Here is a 20,497-nt window from a genome sequence, read left to right on the forward strand (position 1 = left end):
AAATTTAACATACTGAATGGAAATAACACACAATCCCGGAAACTTTTGTTCACATCCCAGCTGAGTTATTTGTCATAATACATCTAGTTGTATCTGGACAAGATCTATGAGTTGATTAACCAGCATGAGACCTCTCTGTATCTTGACATTAGCTGAGGCCTGTTCATCTATGACTGTAGTCACTGAGGCTGACAAAGTGTTAATGGTGTCAGTCGTCTGGACCTGTCCAGACAGAGCCAAGGCTGTCTGAATCAAGGCCAAACCCAGTTCCCAGTTAGTGGTAAAAAAGCAGGAGAATACTTGAGCATTATACATCACCGTCATTGGGAGTGGAAATGTCGACATTATCCCCCAACGCTGCTCTCTTTTTATTATTGACGCCCTGGACATCACCAAGACGAGGGACATCAGTATTCCCTTGGTCAGTCTGGATTTTTCGGGTGAGTCTTTCTGGTAACCAAAATGGGTTGTCTTCATTCTGTGGGAAAACACAGATAGCTCCCCTGGATCTTATCAAAATAGGATCCGGGCCATACCATTTATTATCAAGGACATTTTTCCATTTAACCATCTCATTGGGCCTATCTGGCTCTGAACAATGACGTTCAGCCGCAGTATGGCCATGAGCATCAATATTTAAAAAATTGAGTGTAAAGAGTGCCATAGACACCGACACTCTTGGTGCTCGGGGTACAGTCTCCTCAAAAGTTCCCCTCTTCTGTTTTATAAGATAGGCTTTGAGGGTGCGATGCGCACGCTCAACAATACCCTGTCCTTGAGGGTTGTATGGAAGTCCAGTCAGGTGGGTCACGTCCATCTGACGGCAGAACTGTTGGAATTTTTGAGACGTATAAGCTGGTCCATTATCAGTCTTAAGGAGTCTGGGTTTCCCCCAAGCACTCCATGCCTCAAGGCAATGTTGAATCACATGTGAGGCTTTTTCTCCGGTTAACGGAGAAGCAAACATGATGCCAGAACATGTGTCAATGGACACATGGAGATATTGAAGTTTTCCAAAGGAAGAAACATGTGTAACATCCATTTGCCAGACCTGTAGAGGTCGAATACCGCGTGGGTTAATTCCCACATGAGGAACTGGCAAGAACTCACAGCAGCTTTGACATTGAGTAACAATGTCACGGGCTTCTTTTCTTGTCAAGGAGAAACGACTGCGTAATGTTTCAGCCGTCACATGAAAATTGTTATGAAAATTTCTTGCAGCCTCTACCGGGGATGATAGGGCAGCAGCCACCACTTTAGTGGCCTTATCTGCCAAATCATTTCCCAGAGCCATGGGGCCAGGTAGGCCTGAATGGGCTCTAACATGAGTAATATAAACAGGAAACCTTCTAGATAACAAAACTAATTGTATCTGCTGAAAAATATTGGCAACTCTACTGGAAGGCTTAATCACTCCAGCCACTTCTAAAAGATTTACTGCATTAACCACATAACAGGAATCTGACACAATATTAAGGGGTTCTAAAAAGGTTTTTAAAACTTCTAAGACCACTAAACATTCTACCACTTGAGGTGAATTTTTATTATACTGTTTGGATACCACTTTACCATTAGCCACATAGGCACCTATGCCAGTTTTTGATCCATCAGTATATACCACAATCCCATTTTTAAGTGGGTTTCTTACTGTTATTTGTGGAAACACAACAGATTGATTTTGGGCAAACTGTAAGATTGGATGTTTTGGATAATGGTTATCTATTTTTCCTGAAAAGGAGGTAACTAAAACTGCCCAATCATTAGATGTGGCTGCCAAGGTTTGAACCTGTGCAGCGGTATAAGGTACAATTAAAAGATATGGACTTTGCCCAAAGTGGGTGATTGCTGCTTTTAGGCCTTTAAGGGCAAGCTGTGCAATTGCATCAGGATACCAATCTATTATTTTAGCTGGGGATACGTTTGGATGGATCCACAACAATGGCCCATTCTGCCACAAAACTGCAGTTGGCAATTGTGCTGTCTTAAAGACACACAAACTGAAAGGTTGCGAATCCTCAATACGTTGTAATTGTGCATTCTGTAAGGCATTTTCCACTTTTTGTAAGGCCTGGTTAGCAGCTAGAGTAAGAGTCCTAGGGGAGGAGATATGAGGATCTCCTTCTAAAATACCAAACAAAGGCCTTAACTCAGCGGAAGGAATCTTTAAAAAAGGTCTGAGCCAATTAATATCTCCCAACAGCTTTTGAAAATCATTTAAGGTATGGAGGTGATCTCTTCTTATCTCTACCTTTTGGGGCACAATCTTATCTGGGGACACCACAGAGCCCAAGAATTGTCCTGTATCAGAAATTTGGACCTTTTCTGTGGCTATCTGTAAACCCCACTGACTTAAAGTTTTAAGTAGAAAAGGATATGCCTTTTGTAGCATGGTAAGGTCTTTATGGCACAGGAGGATGTCATCCATGTAAAGGAGCAAAATTAAAGAGGGGAATTGTTTCCTCACTGGCAAAAGAGCTTCTTGCACATAAAGTTGGCACATTGTAGGACTATTGGACATTCCCTGTGGTAAGACCTTCCATTGATACCTCTTATCAGGTTCCATGTGATTAATAGAGGGGATGGTAAAGGCAAATCTGGGCCTATCCCTTGGACACAAAGGTATAGAAAAGAAACAATCTTTAATATCTATAATAATTAAATTCCAGCCACGTGGTAAGGCGGAAAGTACAGGGAGACCCCTCTGTACTGGGCCAAATAAGTTCATTTGCTCATTAATGGCTCTGAGGTCATGGAGTAGTCTCCACTTTCCTGACTTTTTCTTAATTACAAAAATTGGAGTATTCCAAGGTGAGGTAGATGGCTCAATATGGCCTAATTTTAATTGTTCCTCTACCAGTTGAATCACAGCTTCCAGTTTTTCAGAGGATAGGTGCCATTGAGGAACCCACACTGGGTCCCCTGTTTTCCATGGTATGGGTCGTGCTGCCCCAATGGCCGCTATGGAAAACCCAGACCCTGTCTGTCTTGGTTTCCATTAGGTGAGATGGGCTCTATCCTTCCCTGTTCTTGATGTCCTAACCCTTTTCCTTCTTTATAACCCATCTTTGCCATGATATTTTTTGCTTTAGCTGAATACCCTCCCGATGGGGCGTTTTCATTGGACAAAATAAGGCCCAAATGCTGCATAATATCCCTTCCCCAGAGGTTAACCGGGAGTGGGAGCACATAAGGTATGAATTTCCCTTGCTGTCCTTCAGAGGATTCCCACGTCAAGGCAACGGAGCTTATAGTGGGACATGATTGATATCCTAGGCCCTGTAATGAATGAGATGACTCTGTGGTGGGCCATGCTTTGGGCCACCAATGTGTAGAAATTATACTTTTATCTGCTCCGGTATCAAGGATGCCTTCAAACTCTTTTCTGTTGATCTTAAGGCAGAGCTTAGGTCTATTATTCAAAGATACAACCAAATAGGCAGAATCATTTCCTGAGGAGCCCATTTTCTTTATCTCAGGTCCTGCAGATTTTTCCCTGGTATTATCAGGGAGGAGCAGCAGCTGAGCTATCCTATCTCCTTTACTAATAGAAAAAACGCCTTTAGGGCTTGAGCACAGGACCTGTATTTCAGGGGAATGTTGACAATCCATAACTCCAGGGTGGACTACTAAGCCCTGCAAGGTGAGTGAACCCCGGCCGAGAATAAGGCCCATGGTTCCCGGGGGCAAGGATGGTATAGGCTCCACTGGCACCGGCTGAATACTCATTTGAGGCATTAATAGGAAGTCGGAGGCGGCACGCAGGTCCACCCTTGTGGGTCTTCCTGGGTCGCCTCTCTGACTGCTTCCTGGGTCCTGACAAACCGGTTCCCATATCTTTGAGGGCCCTGGGACCGAGGGCCCGATGACCCGTTTTTTGGCACATCAGTTGATTGACTATCAGGTGGGGGAAGGACTCTGCCTTTTATATCCCTCACAGAGCGACACTGGTCAGCTCTATGATAACCCTTGCCACACTTAGAGCAAAGAGTGAGAGTCCCTCCCTGTTTATCTGGAGCTCTGCAATCTTTCTTAAAATGCCCAGGCTTTCCGCAGTTAAAACATGTCCTCTGATTATTTCTGCCCATGGAGCGGTTCTGAGATTGGAGGATGGCGGCCGCTAAGCCTGCATTGGTGAGAGGTCCCCCAAGCTCTCGACAGACCCTGAGCCAGTCTTGTAAGCCTTTGTTCTTTCTTGGGGCTATGGCCGCTCGGCACTCCTTTGTGGCTTGCTCATAGATTAGCTGTTCTATCAGAGGCGCAGCTTGCTCTGACTCTCCAAAAATACGCTCTGCTGCCTCTATCATTCTGGCCACAAAATCTGAGAAGGATTCCTGAGGTCCCTGGATTATCTTTGTTAACTGACCAGTGGTTTCACCTGCTCGAGAGAGCGCCTTCCAGGCCCTAATAGCCGTGGAAGAAATCTGGGCATAAGCTCCCCAATGGTAGTTTGTCTGATCAGCAGAATAAGCTCCCTGACCCGTTAACAAGTCAAAAGTCCAATCTCTCTGCTCTGGAGTCAAAGCAGCTGCGTTTGCTCGGGCCTGCGCTTGTGCAGCTTCGTGCCAAAGCGCTCTCCATTCCATATATTTGCCCATACTAGGGAGAGCGGCTTTTACAACCGTTTGCCAGTCGGCAGGAGTTAGTGCCATGCCGGCGAGCCTGTCTAACTGCACCAAGGTAAAATTAGCATTGGTTCCGTATTTACGGACCGACTCGGCAATTTCTTTAATTTGTAAGTATTCTACCGGAGCGTGGACACGCCCACCCTCGGCTCCTTCAAAGACCGGAAATGCCTGTTGTATTTTCCTTTGTTCCTCTCTGGGAATGAATGAGTCTGCGCACTGCCTCTCTGCGCACTGCCTCTCTGCGCATCTCTCTGCGCATTGCTGACGCACTATGCAGGGCGGGGGCTCCGCATAGGGCGGACCTTGAAGCCGACTGCCCTGAGGTTGAACAGTACGCTGGCTTTCGCCAGCCGCTTTTGGCTTTTTTCTTGACCAATTAGCTGGCTGGTAATGGGCTGCTTCTTCCTCCCAGTCTGTTTCCTCAGAGGAGAATTCTTCATCTGCTTCAGAACTACTAAGAGCTGGCTTCCTGAGCTCATCTAGTGACGAGTATCTCCTAGAGACCTCCGCTAATCGATCTTTTTTCTTTTCTTTTTTCTTTTCCTTCCTTCTAATCTCTCCCCAGGTATTCTTACCTGACCTAAACTTTTCCTCGGGTTCAAGACCCTTGGAAAGGCCTGTATACTTATTTTGTGTACCATATTTTCTCTTTGCTCCTACTCTCTCTCCCCGCTTTACTTCTGATAGCTTGTCCTGAATTTCCTCTAGAATTTTCAGCCCTATCTTAATCACTTGATAACATGTGAAAAGGAGCAAAAGGGCTTCTAACACTAGAAAAAATTCAAGGCCAAACATATTCCACTTTACTTCTGATAGACTGTCTTGAATTTCCTTAGAAAGTTCAAGATCAGACTTACCTCGTAAAGCTGTACTCACTGGTACTCTCGTTCCCCAGCTGAAAAGTTCTGAATTCATACAGTTGAATCCTTCTTAACAGTCTGCTTTACGGGAACCTTTATTACCGCGACCCGCAGTTCTGGTTCTGGAATGAGGGATCTTCCTTGCGCCAGTCCCGAGTTTTTTCTCGTCCCGGAATTCGGCACCAATTGTTATTAGACGCGTTCTCACGACCGGCCAGGAAGAACACCACAGACCAGAATCTTCTGCGGCAAAACTTTATTGCTTACATCTTCAGGAGCCAGAGTGCAAGAAGCAAGAGAGCAAGAAGCAAGAGAGAGAGAAGCAAGAGAGAGAGAGAACGAAACCCCGTCCCTATTAAAGAGAATTCTCCTTCGCCTAGGACGTGTCACTCCCTGATTGGCTGCAGCCCATCGGCCGAGTTGACGTCACGGGGAAGGCAGAGCACATGGAGTGAAGAACCACCCTCGGCACATGCGCAGATTATTTGTTTACCACTTAGAACACAGCTGTCAGCGCCATCTTGTAACGGCGAATGTGGGCGCGGCTCCCAACATGTATGTGTTGACCTCAAGTCTGTTTTGTTCCTACCGAATATTTTTTATGATTGTAATCACAATGTTTGAGGGGTGTCCTTTTCACATTCCTTAACAATTACTTATTTTTGGCAGACAGTCGGCCACCGTCCGGACCAGAGGACAGGTGTCCGCCTGGCTTGGGAGGCGGCCTCAGCCTCAGCAGCAGCAGTCACCATCTTGGTTCTGGGACTCAGCAGAACTTAGGAAATTAGTCTGAACAGGTTAGAGGGTGCGCCAGAGAACCAGACAGCTTCTGGGACAGGCGGAAGCACAGAGCCGCTGAGGCAGTACCCTTTGCAGGCTGCAGACAGCCGGCCACCATCCGGACCAGAGGACAGGTGTCCGCCTGGCTCGGGAGGCGGCCTCAGCCTCAGGAGCAGCGGTCGCCATCTTGGTTCCAGGACTCCCTGGAGCTTAGGAATTTAGTCTGCACAGGTGAGAGTCTGCACCACAGAAGCTGACAGCTTCTGGGAACTGCCAAAGCAACACAGCTTCTGAGAAAGGCCCTGTTTTGGGCCTTCTTCTTCAACCAGGAGGAGGTCCAAAAACAAGATATCTGCGCACCTTCCCTGTAAGAGAGCTTGCCAGCAGAGAGTGCTCTGAGCACTGAAACTCAGAGGAGAGAATCTGTCTCCCAGGTCTGCTGAGAGACGGTAACAGAATCACCAGAAGAACAATCTCTAAACAGAGTCAACTATAACTACTAACTCCAGAGATTACCAGATGGCGAAAGGTAAACGTAGGAATCCTACTAACAGGAACCAAGACCACTCACCATCATCAGAACCCAGCACTCCCACTTCGCCCAGTCCAGGGCACCCCAACACACCCGAGAACCTAGACCTAGATTTAAAAGCATATCTCATGATGATGGTAGAGGACATCAAGAAGGACTTTAATAAATCACTTAAAGAAATACAGGAGAACACTGCTAAAGAGTTACAAGTCCTTAAAGAAAAACAGGAAAACACAATCAAACAGGTAGAAGTCCTTACAGAAAAAGAGGAAAAAACATACAAACAGGTGATGGAAATGAACAAAACCATACTAGACCTAAAAAGGGAAGTAGAAACAATAAAGAAAACTCAAAGTGAGGCAACACTGGAGATAGAAACCCTAGGAAAGAAATCTGGAACCATAGATTTGAGCATCAGCAACAGAATACAAGAGATGGAAGAGAGAATCTCAGGTGCAGAAGATTCCATAGAGAACATCGGCACAACAATCAAAGAAAATGGAAAATGCAAAAAGATCCTAACTCAAAATATCCAGGAAATCCAGGACACAATGAGAAGACCAAACCTACGGATAATAGGAGTGGATGAGAATGAAGATTTTCAACTCAAAGGACCAGCAAACATCTTCAACAAGATTATTGAAGAAAACTTCCCAAATATAAAGAAAGAGATACCTATGAACATACAAGAAGCCTACAGAACTCCAAATAGACTGGACCAGAAAAGAAATTCCTCCCGACACATAATAATCAGAACAACAAATGCACTAAATAAAGATAGAATACTAAAAGCAGTAAGGGAAAAAGGTCAAGTAACATACAAAGGCAAGCCTATCAGAATTACACCAGATTTTTCACCAGAGACTATGAAAGCCAGAAGAGCCTGGACGGATGTTATACAGACAATAAGAGAACAAAAATTCCAGCCCAGGCTACTATACCCAGCCAAACTCTCAATTACCATAGATGGAGAAACCAAAGTATTCCACAACAAAACCAAATTCACACATTATCTCTCCACGAATCCAGCCCTTCAAAGGTTAATAACAGAAAAAAACCAATACAAGAACGGGAACAATGCCCTAGAAAAAACAAGAAGGTAATCCCTCAACAAACCTAATAGAAGACAGCCACAAGAACAGAATGCCAACTTTAACAACAAAAATAACAGGAAGCAACAATTACTTTTCCTTAATATCTCTTAACATCAATGGTCTCAACTCCCCAATAAAAAGACATAGACTAACAAACTGGCTACACAAACAAGACCCAACATTTTGCTGTTTACAGGAGACACATCTCAGAGAAAAAGATAGACACTACCTCAGAATAAAAGGCTGGAAAACAATTTTCCAAGAAAATGGTATGAAGAAACAAGCAGGAGTAGCCATCCTAATATCTGATAAGATTGACTTCCAACCCAAAGTCATCAAAAAAGACAAGGAGGGGCACTTCGTTCTCATCAAAGGTAAAATCCTCCAAGAGGAACTCTCAATTCTGAATATCTACGCTCCAAATACAAGGGCAGCCACATTCATTAAAGAAACTTTAGTAAAGCTCAAAGCACACATTGCACCTCACACAATAATAGTGGGAGACTTCAACACACCACTTTCACCAATGGACAGATCATGGAAACAGAAACTAAACAGGGACACACTGAAACTAACAGAAGTGATGAAACAAATGGATCTGACAGATATCTACAGAACATTTTATCCTAAAACAAAAGGATATACCTTCTTCTCAGTACCTCATGGTACCTTCTCCAAAATTGACCACATAATAGGTCACAAAACAGGCCTCAACAGATTCAAAAATATTGAAATTGTCCCATGTATCGTATCAGATCACCATGCACTAAGGCTGATCTTCAATAACAAAAAAAATAACAGAAAGCCAACACTCACGTGGAAACTGAACAACACTCTTCTCAATAATACCTTGGTCAAGGAAGGAATAAAGAAAGAAATTAAAGACTTTTTAGAGTTTAATGAAAATGAAGCCACAACGTACCCAAACCTTTGGGACACAATGAAAGCATTTCTAAGAGGGAAACTCATAGCTCTGAGTGCCTCCAAGAAGAAACAGGAGAGAGCACATACTAGCAGCTTGACAACACATCTAAAAGCTCTAGAAAAAAAGGAAGCAAATTCACCCAAGAAGAGTAGACGGCAGGAAATAATCAAACTCAGGGTGAAATCAACCAAGTGGAAACAAGAAGAACTATTCAAAGAATTAACCAAACGAGGAGTTGGTTCTTTGAGAAAATCAACAAGATAGATAAACCCTTAGCTAGACTCACTAAAGGGCACAGGGACAAAATCCTAATTAACAAAATCAGAAATGAAAAGGGAGACATAACAACAGATCCTGAAGAAATCCAAAACACCATCAGATCCTTCTACAAAAGGCTATACTCAACAAAACTGGAAAACCTGGACGAAATGGACAAATTTCTGGACAGATACCAGGTACCAAAGTTGAATCAGGATCAAGTTGACCTTCTAAACAGTCCCATATCCCCTAAAGAAATAGAAGCAGTTAAAAATAGTCTCCCAGCCAAAAAAATCCCAGGACCAGAGGGGTTTAGTGCAGAGTTCTATCAGACCTTCAAAGAAGATCTAATTCCAGTTCTGCACAAACTTTTTCACAAAATAGAAGTAGAAGGTACTCTACCCAACTCATTTTATGAAGCCACTATTACTCTGATACCTAAACCACAGAAAGATCCAACAAAGATAGAGTACTTCAGACCAATTTCTCTTATGAATATCGATGCAAAAATCCTCAATAAAATTCTCGCTAACCGAATCCAAGAACACATTAAAGCAATCATCCATCCTGACCAAGTAGGTTTTATTCCAGGGATGCAGGGATGGTTTAATATACGAAAATCCATCAATGTAATCCATTATATAAACAAACTCAAAGACAAAAACCACATGATCATCTCGTTAGATGCAGAAAAAGCATTTGACAAGATCCAACACCCATTCATGATAAAAGTTTTGGAAAGATCAGGAATTCAAGGCCCATACCTAAACATGATAAAAGCAATCTACAGCAAACCAGTAGCCAACATCAAAGTAAATGGAGAGAAGCTGGAAGCAATCCCACTAAAATCAGGGACTAGACAAGGCTGCCCACTTTCTCCCTACCTTTTCAACATAGTACTTGAAGTATTAGCCAGAGCAATTCGACAACAAAAGGAGATCAAGGGGATACAAATTGGAAAAGAGGAAGTCAAAATATCACTTTTTGCAGATGATATGATAGTATATATAAGTGACCCTAAAAATTCCACCAGATAACTCCTAAACCTGATAAACAGCTTCGGTGAAGTAGCTGGATATAAAATAAACTCAAACAAGTCAATGGCCTTTCTCTACACAAAGAATAAACAGGCTGAGAAAGAAATTAGGGAAACAACACCCTTCTCAATAGTCACAAATAATATAAAATATCTCGGCGTGACTCTAACTAAGGAAGTGAAAGATCTGTATGATAAAAACTTCAAGTCTCTGAAGAAAGAAATTAAAGAAGATCTCAGAAGATGGAAAGATCTCCCATGCTCATGGATTGGCAGGATCAACATTGCAAAAATGGCTATCTTGCCAAAAGCAATCTACAGATTCAATGCAATCCCCATCAAAATCCCAACTCAATTCTTCAACGAATTAGAAGGAGCAATTTGCAAATTCATCTGCAATAACAAAAAACCTAGGATAGCAAAAACTCTTCTCAAGGATAAAAGAACCTCTGGTGGAATCACCATGCCTGACCTAAAGCTTTACTACAGAGCAATTGTGGTAAAAACTGCATGGTACTGGTATAGAGACAGACAAGTAGACCAATGGAATAGAATTGAAGACTCAGAAATGAACCCACACACCTATGGTCACTTGATCTTCGACAAGGGAGCTAAAACCATCCAGTGGAAGAAAGACAGTATTTTCAACAATTGGTGCTGGCACAACTGGTTGTTATCATGTAGAAGAATGCGAATCCATCCATACTTATCTCCTTGTACTAAGGTCAAATCTAAATGGATCAAAGAACTTCACATAAAACCAGAGACACTCAAACTTATAGAGGAGAAAGTGGGGAAAAGCCTTGAAGATATGGGCACAGGGGAAAAATTCCTGAACAGAACAGCAATGGCTTGTGCTGTAAGATCGAGAATTGACAAATGGGACCTAATGAAACTCCAAAGTTTCTGCAAGGCAAAAGACACCGTCAGTAAGACAAAAAGACCACCAACAGATTGGGAAAGGATCTTTACCTATCCTAAATCAGATAGGGGACTAATATCCAACATATATAAAGAACTCAAGAAGGTGGACTTCAGAAAAGCAAATAACCCCATTAAAAAATGGGGCTCAGAACTGAACAAAGAATTCTCACCTGAGGAATACCGAATGGCAGAGAAGCACCTGAAAAAATGTTCAACATCCTTAATCATCAGGGAAATGCAAATCAAAACAACCCTGAGATTCCACCTCACACCAGTCAGAATGGCTAAGATCAAAAATTCAGGTGACAGCAGATGCTGGCGAGGATGTGGAGAAAAAGGAACACTCCTCCATTGTTGGTGGGATTGCAGGCTTGTACAACCACTCTGGAAATCCGTCTGGCGGTTCCTCAGAAAATTGGACATAGTACTACCGGAGGATCCAGCAATACCTCTCCTGGGCATATATCCAGAAGATGCCCCAACTGGTAAGAAGGACACATGCTCCACTATGTTCATAGCAGCCTTATTTATAATAGCCAGAAGCTGGAAAGAACCCAGATGCCCCTCAACAGAGGAATGGATACAGAAAATGTGGTACATCTACACAATGGAGTACTACTCAGATATTAAAAAGAATGAATTTATGAAATTCCTAGCCAAATGGATGGACCTGGAGGGCATCATCCTGAGTGAGGTAACACATTCACAAAGGAACTCACACAATATGTACTCACTGATAAGTGGATATTAGCCCAAGACCTAGGATACCCAAGATATAAGATACAATTTCCTAAACACATGAAACTCAAGAAAAATGAAGACTGAAGTGTGGACACTATGCCCCTCCTTAGAAGTGGGAACAAAACACCCTTGGAAGGAGTTACAGAGACAAAGTTTGGAGCTGAGATGAAAGGATGGACCATGTAGAGACTGCCATATCCAGGGATCCACCCCATAATCAGCATCCAAACGCTGACACCATTGCATATACTAGCAAGATTTTATCGAAAGGACCCAGATGTTGCTGTCTCTTGTGAGACTATGCCGGGGCCTAGCAAACACAGAAGTGGATGCTCACAGTCAGCTAATGGATGGATCACAGGGCTCCCAATGGAGGAGCTAGAGAAAGTACCCAAGGAGCTAAAGGGATCTGCAACCCTATAGGTGGATCAACATTATGAACTAACCAGTACCCCGGAGCTCTTGACTCTAGCTGCATATGTATCAAAAGATGGCCTAGTTGGCCATCACTGGAAAGAGAGGCCCATTGGACACGCAAACTTTATATGCCCCAGAACAGGGGAACGCCAGGGCCAAAAAGGGGGAGTGGGCGGGTAGGGGAGTGGGGGTGGGTGGGTATGGGGGACTTTTGGTATAGCATTGGAAATGTAAATGAGCTAAATACCTAATTAAAAAAAATTAAAAAAAAACCAATTACTTATTTTTATGTTCTCACTTGGGTCAGAGAGGATTAAAGATATCCTGATAAATAATATAAATTCAATAAAACATCAGCTAGACAGCAGCCGGGGCCTCCTGTTCCTCCCTGACTTACATAGACATGTGTCAAACGTTTGCTCACGTGGGAAATGAGGCTTCAGAGCCATCTGAGATTGGGAGCGTTTCTACCTGATGTAACTTACTGTCTTCCCATCCCAGCTCCTTGTGCCAGTCTGGAGACAAGCACAACACTTGATGGGCATATGTACAACCTGCAAAATACATAAAAGAAAAAATGACCCACTTAAATGCAATCCTTTGTGACCTCCCTGCAGTAGTGTTCTGGAGACCTTGCCCTTCACCCTCCCAGCCTTCCCTCATTTGCTGATGAACAGACAAATTCTTCTCCTTCATCATGCAATAGCAGTTCCACACGTGTTCAGGCCTCTGGGTGAGTCTATTCTACTATATCTATATATTTATCTCTCTCTATATATACAATATTACACATATGTTATACATATATGTATACAACATATGTATTTTATATATTGTATACATATTCTATATTTACATATATGTTATATATACATACAACACATAAGTGTTATATGCATGTATACATACATATGCATATGTATATGAATATTATATATGAATATTTTCCGAACAAGAACAGGTTACATTCTATAAGGGGCACTCTGCTTTCAGTGTTTGGGAAAAGAACAATATTTTGATCCTGACATTAAAATAAGGGGGTATAGAAACTAGCTGGAGGTGGGTGCTAGGAGGGAGGCCAGCACAGAGTGGTAGCATGGCGCTTCTGGTATGGCTGTGGAGTGAGAGGAGAGGAGATCTACAACACTGCAGAAGGTGAGAACCACAGTTCCTGTTGTGCAGTTCCCACACCTGTGCTGAAGATTCAGGAGTGACTGATTAGACGTTCATACGATTGGATGTTATATATTTATAAGTCAAATTATCTTGGGCTCTCTTTAGCTCCCTTAATACCCACTTTTGTATCTGACCTAACTTCTTTATGATCACCACGAGAAACCTTTTGGAATGTTTTAATAGATCACTAGCTCCCACCGCCCCCAAACCTAAGGATGTCACAGGACAGCATCTGAGTCCTACAGCAGAGACATCAGGACTTCGCTAGAGCTCGGCTACCTGATGTTTCCACCAACATATTTGCAAGCTCCTGAATGTATGATGTCCTTTTGTTCTGTAACTATGAAAACCTCATGATTGTTGCTGTATTAGAACATAGAATTTGAAGCCAGGCGGTGGTGGCGCACGCCTTTAATCCCAGCACTTGGGAGGCAGAGACAGGAGGATTTCTGAGTTCAAGGCCAGCCTGGTCTAGAAAGTGAGTTCCAGGATAGCCAGGGATATACAGAGAAACCCTGTCTCGAAAAAAACAAAAAAAAACCCAAAACAACAACAACAACAACAACAATAACAACAACAAAGCATAGAATTTGGAACAAATATTTAAGTTTGTATTTCTCACCATAGCCACTCATGTTTGGCTCCAGAATAGCCCATGTCTCATTCCCTTTGAGGGGAGAACAACAATCAGTATATCTTAATAATTTAGGAGCTGTTGGAAAAGCAGAACAGAACAGCCAGGAAGGAAAATGAGTCCTTTAGAGATTACATCGAATTGTGCCAAAGGAGATAACAGATCCAGTGAACTGACAACTACTAGATAGGATCTTTGCTAGCTACACATCTAACAAAAGACAACTATTCAAAATATATAAGGAAAAAAAAATGCCAGGTGGTGGTGCCGCACACCTTTAATCCCAGCACTTGGGAGGCAGAGGCAGGTGGATTTCTGAGTTCGAGGCCAGCCTGGTCTATAGAGTGAGTTCCAGGACAGCCAGGGCTACACAGAGAAAACCTGTCTCAAGAAAACAAAACAAAACAAAACAAAACCTCCAAAACACAAAAAACAAAAACAAACAAACAATCAACAAAAAAACCCAAAATATATAAGGAACCTAAAAGAACAACTACCAAGAAATCAACCAATCAATCAATCAATCAATCAATCAGTCAGTGAGTCAGTCAATCAATGAGCCAGTGAGATAAACAGTTCTCAAAAGATGAGATACAAATGGCCAATAAGCATATGAAGACACTGTCAACACCCTTAGCTCTTAGGCAAACGGAACATAAAATAACATTGAGAATCCATCTCACCCCAGGTAGAATTGCTACACATCTTGATGTAGCTGTGTGGCAAAGTCCAGCCACTATGAAAATCAGTGCACCTCAAAAACTAAACATAAGATCACCATATGGCCAGTGCTAACATCCTGGATACTTACCTGAAGACTCTCCATTGAGATACATCAAAAATACTTGCACATCTGTGTTCACTGTGGACCTGTTTAAAACAGCCAGGTTGTAGAATTAGCCAGTCTGCCAACCGATGCATAGTGACAACGTGATGCAGTCAGAATGGAGCTACACTCAGCCATAAAGCAGGACAAGAGTCTGTTGTTTGTAGGAAGGCAGACACAAGGGGAGAGCATTGTATAAGTGAATGTAAATATTGTATTTTTTCTCATTTGCTCATTTTAGATTTTATCTAGATAAATAAAATAGTTTGTGTATAGCATATGAAAACATAAGCTAGATTGTGGCAATGCACGAAAATAAGGGAACTGGGGAGAAGGGAAAGATGGGAACAGGTAGATGTGGCCAAAATACAAGATGTACTTGTGTGAAAATGTTTCATGAACCCATGACTATTGATGAGAAGTGGACCTTTCTCCGGGGCTTGATGGGGAGATGATTCATACCTCAGAGCTCCGAGCCTTCCACCTCCATCCCACAGGGGAACTCACGTCATATCTGACATTGCAGCCATGGCTCCAGTCTCCCTACCCCACGTCTCCATTTAAATCACTGTGCACAAGTAAACACCAATACAAATATTTTTAAAAGGATCCCCAGATCTATGAATCCAGAACATTTAGGAATAGAGGACTTGCTGTGAAATGGAATCAACAACATAGGAAGGAGAGTGGATTTGACAAACAGGAAGGTCGGTGTGGTCAGTTTCCCCGGGGGAGGAATCCCACTGAGATTATTTGCAACTGGAGTTGGAGAGGGTATGAACAAATCATAAGGCTGATTATCCAGGCTGACCGGGCCACTGACTATCTGAACATCTGTGAAGAACCGGAGAGGATGATGTCATTGTCAAAATCCGTTCAAAGAGAAGGGGGTTGAGGAGGAGTGGCGAGCTGGATTTGTAAAGAAAGAATCTGTGAATTCTAGAGTGTCCATGGTTAGGGCTTTGTGTTATTTTGTCTGACTGAATGTAGCATTCTTTTTTTCAAAGAGGGGAAGGCATCTTGCTGGGGATGAAAAATGATTTTCTGTAGCTTGCTGCTGAGAACTCTGTTACCATAACAACCGATTTCTTCAGGCAGGAGGGAGGATTTGACTGTGCAGACAATCTACATGGGACTGTTGTGATTTCCAAGGGCAATCTTTACAGCCTTGTCAGCAGAGCTCCTGTGGTTGTGATTGTAATTGCGTGGCAGGTTACATTCTAGTTTAGGATCTCTAAAGGGCTTCTCCATTATTGACTCCTAGTAACCATACTGTTTCTGACCCATTATCAACAGCAAAGATCTGCAGGTGTTTATCCTATGGTGGCTGTGGTTAGTTCATCTTTCCCTTTGAGTTCTGTTTATGGTAAGAGTTAATGGCTCCCTTTAGGGTTTAAGTCAAACTAAGAGACTCACAGTGCCCTATGGCCAGCTATTATTGCACTCTGTACGGTGCTCCAAGGGTCTCCATATTCTCCCAGTGGAAAAATCTCTCCAGCAATCACTGGTGGGAAGTGAACATTTCACAGAGGTTTAGTGGGTGAGGTGGTTCAGAGCTCAGAGCTAAGCACCTTTGCCCTCCCTCCCACACACACACACCATTGCCTCAAGTGACTCATTGAATCCAGGACTGAGTCTTCTTTCCCCTCCACTCCGACCACCTTCTTTCTGCCCTTACTCCCTCCAAGTCTCCATCTCAGAAGACAGAATCACAGGCCACGATGAAGACCCCTCCATCTGGGGCTCCCTACAGCATCTGTCTTTTAAAAGTCCCAGTAAAGACAAGGCAGAGGTCATCATGTTGCAGATGGTAGTGGCTTCATCTGTGCTGTACAAACAAAATATTTGCTAGGATATTCCTTTCTTAGATGATAGAGGATATGTGTGTGTTTAATGAATTATTTCAGGCCTCTGCATGTCTGGTTTAAAGCCAGGTTTTATTGGTCTTTAATATGGAACACCTCTCCAGATTCAGGCCCTGAAAAAGCTGAGTATGGTTTTCGCATCAGGATCGTAAGTGCCGTGAAGGTAAGAGTCTTCCAGGGCTTTGTTCTCATCTTGCTGTAAGATTGTCTTTGCTGGGAGCAGCTCTAACTACTCTGTTATCTGCCATTAAGATGATTGTTTGGCTTAGTCCTCCCTCCATTCGACCGTGGTATTCAGACTTGAACGATGATCTTCCAAACTAAATTAATCATTTCTGGGAAAATATTTGCATAAAGAGAGATTGTAGAAGAGGAAATAGACAGGAAGAACTGATACATCTTCCATCTTCCATCTTCCACATCTTCCACAAGACCAGTGGTTCTCAAATTTGAGTCGTGACCCCTGGCAAATGTCTATCTCCAAAAAAATATTTACATTATGGTTCATAACAGCAAGAAAATTGCAGTTATGAAGTAGCAATGAAATCATTTATATGGTTGGGGGTCACTACAATGTAAGGAAGTATATTAAAGGGTAACAGCATTAGGAGGGTTGAGAAAAACTACACTAGATCTTATGTCCTGAACGTTCTACCACCATCCAATAGGATCACAGATTGAGACCCAACCCTTCAACATGTGGTTTTGGTAGGTGCTGAGCATCCAACTGACAGACCCCAGTAGTTATACATGTTTGAATGTGCCTGTGGCAGGGTTATATTTTGATGCATTTCTGAGAAAATTGAGAAAACCATTAGACTCAGAATCCGAGACTGTTTAGGCTAAAGGAAGCCTTTCTCTCCTCTTACTGTTTTTAAAAGAAGGACAGTGACTAAATTGGGTCTTGCATTATTAAATATTTTGGCACAATGAGAATTTTCCTCCAAAATTGCTTATCTTGAGCTGTGATTGGCCTTTCAAAAAGGTCTACATATGTTATGTTTAAAACTTGATGAGTTTAGAGATAATTATATGTCTCCCATAAATCTGCTCGCTACTTCCAAGGGTTTTTGCCCATTATTTAAAATGTCCTTATTATTTTTGTGCGTGTGACATGAATAATTAAGATCTGACCATTTAGCAGAATTATAAATATAGAAAAGAGTACTATTAGCTGTAGACACTTCAGTGCACAGAAGACCTCTGGGGCCAATTCATCTTGTGCGACTGAAGCTTTGTCCCCTGTAGCTGTCATCTCCACATTTCTCCCTCCCTCCTCACACCTGTTAACAGGTATCATTTTGCTTCCGTGAGTCAATTAAATTTGTTCTATACCTCCCATTACAAAGTTCTCCCATTACAAAGTTCTTGTTTTCTCATCTTAGTTTCATTTGTACTGTTAACAAATGGTGGGATGGATTTCCTTCTTTTTAAAGATTGAAGTCATATTTCATGAAATGTTTTTTCTCTACCTGTTGTCTGTCAATGGACATTTAAGTTGCTTCTATGTTATCTTAGTCCATTTTAACTGCTATAACAAAATACCAAACTGGGCAATTTGTAAACAATAGAAGTTTATTTCTCACAGTTTTGAAGGAGAGGGCAGTCAGGTGGACTTACCAGATCTGGCATCTGGTGAGGACTGCTCTTTGCTTCCAAGATTGTGCCCCCATGGCTATATCCTCTGGGGAAGGAGCAGAGACAGACAGCTGGATACGCTGTCTTCATGAAGTGGAAGAGGCAGAAGATAAAAGGAGAGGAAGGCAGCTCTCATGCATTGATTGCTTCCATAAAGTCACGAATCCCACTTGTGGGAGCCCCATTCTCATGGCTTGATGAAATCTTAAAGACTGTCTCTTAATACCTTCTCATCGACTGATTTTCAACATCTGCAATTTAGAGCAGACTTGCTCACTGGATTACACCACTCTTAGCTTTTGCGCACAGTCCTATATGAACAGAGCCCCCCTTTTTGAAGAAGATCAATGAATGAATCAGGGCTCTATATCTTTAAAATATTTGGCACAATCGTAAAAGAAGGAAGTATTTCAGTTCCTTTGGATGTGTGCCCAGAACAGGATTCTCTCCACGTTCTTAGTCAGATGCCATTAACAGGTAGAGTTTTAGTTCGTTTGAGCTGTCTGACATGGGAGCTTGCACACCAGTAAAACAGGGAGGAAAGCAGTATGCGGCCTTCTAATAAGGGGGATGGCTGAGGGATGAGAACTCAGGACGTGAAGGGGAAGGTGCATGTGTGCTTGTGCTTGTGTGTGTGTGTGGGGGGGGGGGGCTGGGGAAGAGAAAGGAAAACAGGAAGGACCAAATACCTAGTTAGGGTTGGAAGGTAGCAATAGATCAGTGCAATCCAAACCAAGAAAGCGAACAGCCATGAAGGGAAGCAGAATGTTGAGTAGCAGATGGACCATTGACTAAGATTGCCTTTTGAGACTGTAGTATTCTCCAGATACAGTGTGTTAGCAAGTTTCTTATTCAGAGCTGAAAACTCTCTCCTTTTGTGAGTGAGGAGGGAGGCTTTAGTGGATCGAGTTCTTTGCTGTGTTGCCATAGTTATGAAGGAATGGCAGGTGCAGCCCAGCTCTGACGATGCCCCTGGTCTGCTGCCACGTCCCTCACACAGGTGCAGAATCAACTACACTAAAAGAGCACAGGTGTTACTAGGTGACTCAATGTCCCAATAAATCATAATTAAAGCAAATGAACTGGTAGCCCAAGGGATTCAGGTGTTAGAACAAGGCTTTGGAGATAAAATATGAACCCAAAATTTGAATTTGTGGATGGAAATGGCAAATGAAGCATAAGATAAAATATCTTTTTCTGACATGGGAGGAACTCAGTATCCTAAATCAAGGCTTCATACAGAGCTGCCACTTCATTTAGTTTAAAATTGGAGATGCATAGTTTGGTGGTGGTGAGGAGGAGGAAGAAGAGGAAGAGGAGGTAGGAACATTTCAAGGTTTTTGTTGTTCCTTTTACTTCTTAATGACATAAACCAAAGTGCTAAGATAAATGAGCCATGAAGCCAGTTTGGAAGTTTTGAATATAAATGTAATCAGAAAACACCCACACACACCATCACCTTCAAGCAAGCATGTCAGATAGCCGAGGGGGCTATAATGTCAAAGCTGCTGACACTGTACTTCTGTGATAGATGAGTCCTATGTGTTCAGGACCTAGTCAGTCCACTCCAAGGCTTGCAGTGGATTCTATTCCTGAAGAAATACACACAGTTGAACTTCTGAGCTCGGCAAGGTAGACGACTCCCTTAATTAGCAGGGCTTCTTCCCTTACCTTGTCTGGGGAATTCTAAGCCCCCACACATGCTTCTGTCTGAGAAATGTCACGTAGCCTCAATTAGATTATAGGATCCATTTTCTTTCTCCTGATAAAACCTGTTCAGCTAGCACCAGAGACTCCTGAAATGCTTCCCCATGCTAACGAGGCCATTCCAGGTACCCTAACCCCCCAGCCAATGATCTTTGTCCATCCTGGATGGCCCTCCTCTCAGTCCCCAAAACTTTATAAGCCTTCAGTCACCCTAAGTAAAGTTGATCTGCCTACTGATGGTTGGTCCCGTGGTGGTTCATTCAAAGTAGGTACTCTCAGGGCTTCCGACTCCCCTCCCCCTTGCCGTCCCTGTGCCCACTGTCTTCATGGGTTATATCAGCCTGCATGATCCACGAGAGCAGGGAGACCCATAGAGCAGACCTTTTTTTTTTTTTAAAGATTTATTTATTTTATGTGTATGACTGTTTTGCTTGCATGTGTGTGCATATTTGTTAGATC

The sequence above is a fragment of the Mus musculus genome, chromosome 9 (assembly GCF_000001635.26).
Source record: "Mus musculus strain C57BL/6J chromosome 9, GRCm38.p6 C57BL/6J".
Taxonomy (NCBI): domain Eukaryota; kingdom Metazoa; phylum Chordata; class Mammalia; order Rodentia; family Muridae; genus Mus; species Mus musculus.